Raw genomic sequence first — 4,550 nt, forward strand, 5'->3', positions numbered from 1 at the left:
TGGGCTCCGCCGCTACGACGATGTTTGCTCTAGAGCCGACACAGAGCTTGGGAGGTAGTCCAGGAGTGGATGCAGACTGTGATCTGCATCAGCAGCATCTGGAAGATGGTGGATCGCGTGTTGGGTTCGTGGTTCATCGATGGCATGTATGGTTTTCTCTTCTGACATGTTAGTCGTGTGGCGGTGCCAGATCTAGAGTTTGATGGTGTGTCTGGGTGTTGCTACAGTCTAATTCATTTAACGTAATGTGTTTGCTTTTGGTGAGCCACCTTGGAGGTCCGTAGAGCTGCATATCAGCAATGGAGACCCTTCGAGCTCGGGTGTGAAGGTGGTCCGTCATCTTTTTCTGTGGTGGCTGTTGTGGTGATGCCAGAGGCAGGTGACGAGTGTTGGTGTCAATCTCAGAGGATTCTTTGTCTTAATTATAATTTAATTCTTGGCTGGTGTTCCTTGGTGCAAAGGCTAACGATCTGCTATCTTTTCAGTATTGCCAGGTCGGCGTGTCTATGGCTTAACTAATCGTTATGATATAAATGAGACACATATTACCATGTAAAAAGAAGAGTCTTTCTAATGTCGAGCATGGTACATTTGCTAATAAAATTATTTTTTCTTTTATCGTGGTGGTACCATGGAGGAAAAATTATTGCGTTCTACTAGAACCGATTAAGTGAATCCGATGTCTATATAATTGTGTTGTGTTTCTTTTGTTGTTTTTTTGTTTGAGGTGAAATTCAACAATATGGTGAAGATCTTATTGGTCGATATCCACCACCTCTAGGGGATTATCCCAGCTCAAGTCCATTCATCGCGCACAATTTTCCTTCTTTTTCGGATGGGCGACTCGTGGAATCTTTAGAAAACCCTTATTGGCAATTAAGATCGTGAGATTGAACGAGTGACAATGCATGTCTTCCGGTCCAATTGCAATATATTACGAGTTGATATCATATTATGGAGAAGATGTCTCCAGTAATTTTCATTATAGTTCTTGTTGTAAGAGTTGCTTTGTAATTTCTTGAATCCTGGATACGAAACATTGTACATATAATGATCGTCGAGTATAAATAAAGCTACACTGGGCTAGAAAAGCTGCCAACTTTAGCAGTAAACTAGATGGATACGCGTGCTTTGCCGCGCCAGGAAGTCCTGCCATGATCTATCAGTTACACCTTTTTATACAATTTTAGTTCATTCCTCTGAAATCTGATAATATCTGGAGCATGCTAGGGAAAAAACATCACACAAATATTTAAACATGACCAACCAAGAATAATACTGATAGTACATCTTAGGTAGTGCATAAAAGGAAAACAAATTTAGAAGTTCTGAGTCAAAAAGTTAGAATAGTAGTTCCGATCCACACTCTTCCTACTGCACACCTATCTAACAAAACAAACATCTATTTGGCTGCATATAGCATAGATAAATATTGTTGGTAGCTAGTTGACATTGGTTAAGAGTGAACAATGTTGGCATTTACATGGGTTCTCGAAGGGGTCATCTGCAACCTCTAAAATACCCTTTGTCAGGAGGACACAATCTATCGAAAGCCTTTGATGCATATAGAAGGGTAACACCACCACATCCTGCATAACCATTAAAGATGAACCATATTCTCAGGATAGTAATGCATAAGATACAAACTGAATAGGAGAAATGAACACCAAAAGCAAGATACTCCCTCCATTCATAAATATAAGATGTTTTGGATATTCCAAAATGGACTACATACAGACTGAAATGAGTGAACAAACACACTAAACGTGTCTATATACATCCAATGCAGATTTTTTTAGAACATATTATATTGATGAATGGAGGGAGTATAAATTTGCTAGGATCAATGAACACCAAAAACTATTCAAAGCCATATTCAAAGTTTACATGGTGTAGTACCTGGCACGATACCCTCTTCAATAGTAGCTTTATTGGGCATTAAGTGCATCTGTTACTCCATCCTCGCTAACTTCAAATTTACTGGCTCCTCCAATCTATAGGATAGGTCACAGTACACAGGTGAAAACATATATCAACAACTTCAGGAAGCCACATGTATGAACCAGTCATAACAACAGAAAAGATTTAGCATGCAACGAATCACATATTATTACTATTAACAGTCCGCTAGCAATGCAATAGTATCCACAAGCAGAGAGGCAAGACACACACCCATTTTCAGTCAATAGAGTATTGTGAAATGCTAGTCTGAGATAACATTAACGCGTTTAGCATATTTATCAAAAATAGGTAATGATAATTGTAAAATAGCAAATAAACCTTTTCACTACTTGCCATGCTTGAGTAATTGAATTCTTGGAACATCTGCAAATGCACAATGCCAGATTGACTTGGCTCACTAAGACAGGTTTGAAAACAGGAGACACGACGGCTCCAATTTGGTGCCTACAAAAGTGTAAACGGTATCACATCACTAGGGAAAAACGAATCAAAAGCAGATTTAAAGCAGCCCCAGGGATTCCAATTTGGTGCCTACAAAAATCAAATACGCGACACTATAACATTGACAACACAAGTTCTTCCAATAATCCAATAAGCCTTGAAATTTTTGGTCGTACAGCTCCAACCAAAGGATAGACTCTACAAGCAAAATGTCGTCTTGCTTTTCCAACCAAATCTTCAACAAGATCACCAAAATGACATCCCAATTGTTTAGCATGAATCAGTTGCACAAAAGTCAACCGAAATCATATAAGGATCGCAAACTTCTTTTGTGTTTACGTCTTTGGTTGACATACACAAATGTTTAGAGTTCCCACCATTGTTATTCAATGTGCTATCTATCTAGAGGGGATAGCTGTGCAAAAACCACGAAGATGCATTCATGAAAACCTTACTGGTTTAATTATCGATCAAAAAATGCATGATCAAAGCACGATAAATACAAATAAGGTTCTTGCTTGTCGGAACTTCCACAGATAAATCAATAATGGAAGGTAGGGGAACAAAAGATAGTTCTCGTGAGTCCTCACTTAAGAATCTTTGTTTTGGGAAGGAGAAAAACCTGGCCTTTGCATCCGGCGATTGGAATCTTCTTACTAATTAACAAAACATGGATACATTTTCGAAATAAACATATATGGAAGGAAATTACAGCTGGGAAAGGATTTTTTATTTCCAACATAGTATTAGATATATGATGCATAACAGAAGATTCAGCAACATCACAACAGGGAATCTGAATGTAGCAATTTACATCTGGCAGGGCGAACATTTAAGGTCTATTTTTTTTAACAAAATGTAAGTCTACTCACCAAAACTTATGGAATTCAATTATTAAAAAAAATGAAAAGACATAAATCGATTGATTTGGATCGGCTTAGGCCCATGGTTTCAGTTTTATGCACATGTAGAAAGATGATTAGTACATCTGCAAGTTGTACATGATAAACTAAACACACAATTGGCTGAGGTTCCGTTTTGTGCACAAATACAGACTACAGAGATGATTAAAACACATGGAAGAAGAGTGGTACTGAACTACTGATTAACACTGACAAGAACTATCCTTACATACACCAGTTCAGTTTTATGCACACGTACATAGATGATCAATACAGGATAAGGGAAAAAGAAATTGGCTGGGACATATATTTCTTTGGATTACCTCCTTGTAGCCAGAAAAGCCAGCTGAGCTGTTGCCATTGTTCTGCTCCAACAACCTCACTAGCGTACCTCACGTGCATCCTCGGCAATCCTCGGCAGTCGGCACCACCGCTGGATTTGTCCGGCTCACCATCGAGCACCGTGGTCTCGTGTCCATTGGGTCATCTAGGTCCATCACTTCTCCTATGTCGAATGGCATGGAAAAAATATCTTCTGTTGATGCAGCATCCCCACACCCTTCCATCGCCTCCTGCGCACATGGTTAGCCGCCGCGAATCAAAAAGTTGAATCAAGAAAAATGGTGGTGGGGATTGGCTGGGCAATAGGAAAAGAACAACATTGGGAACCATACCTATGGAACAACAACGGTGCTCGGTCCAGAACGACGGTGAATATGCCCGGGTATGTAGACGATTAACACCGGAAATAGGAGTTGCAAGAGATGCACATGATTTGGAGGAGGCGCCCGGCGGCGGCGCTAGGGCTTGGCAGTAGTGGGGGGTTGGGGAACGACCAAATTGATTGATTTGGATCGATCGCTCCCAGTCGCTTCGCTCGATGAAGAACCTCGTCATTTGTTGGGTTGGGCTACTACATCTAGATGGGCTTAGGCTCCTCTCCCTTGGGGAGGGCGCGGCGCGCCGCGGCGTGTTGGGGTCGCAGACGGCAAGAGGAAGGGCGAGTGATGCTGGGAATAGAAGAAGGAACAGGTGGCGATGGCAATAGCGATGAAGAGAATCGACCATCCCAAAACCAGACCCACTTACCCTTTCAAAAAAAAAAAAAACCAGACCCACTTACCGCCTACACAAACTTTTCCTGAAAAAAACTTACTGCCTACATAGCCCCGATGCACCAGAAGCTCTCATTTCCTGGGAGCTTATAGCGATAAGAGCCTCACCACCTAAAGAGGTTTATCTAGC

General features: G+C 40.9%; 1 long non-coding RNA gene across 5 annotated transcripts; it reads right to left on the reverse strand.

Moving 5' to 3' along the window:
• Window positions 1-1,296: 1,296 nt before the first annotated feature.
• Window positions 1,297-4,336, reverse strand: LOC123092935 (uncharacterized). Of its 5 annotated transcripts, XR_006444933.1 has the most exons (5): window positions 3,980-4,336; window positions 3,629-3,877; window positions 2,281-2,406; window positions 1,900-1,994; window positions 1,297-1,589 (listed from the first exon to the last, which is right to left on the reverse strand). It is a non-coding gene; the product is annotated as an uncharacterized lncRNA (long non-coding RNA). The 5 variants fall into 5 exon arrangements; XR_006444929.1 differs by lacking the exon at window positions 2,281-2,406; XR_006444931.1 differs by having other exon boundaries at window positions 1,900-2,406.
• Between the last annotated feature and the right edge of the window lie 214 nt (window positions 4,337-4,550).

The sequence above is a fragment of the Triticum aestivum genome, chromosome 4B (genome assembly GCF_018294505.1).
Source record: "Triticum aestivum cultivar Chinese Spring chromosome 4B, IWGSC CS RefSeq v2.1, whole genome shotgun sequence".
Classification (NCBI taxonomy): domain Eukaryota; kingdom Viridiplantae; phylum Streptophyta; class Magnoliopsida; order Poales; family Poaceae; genus Triticum; species Triticum aestivum.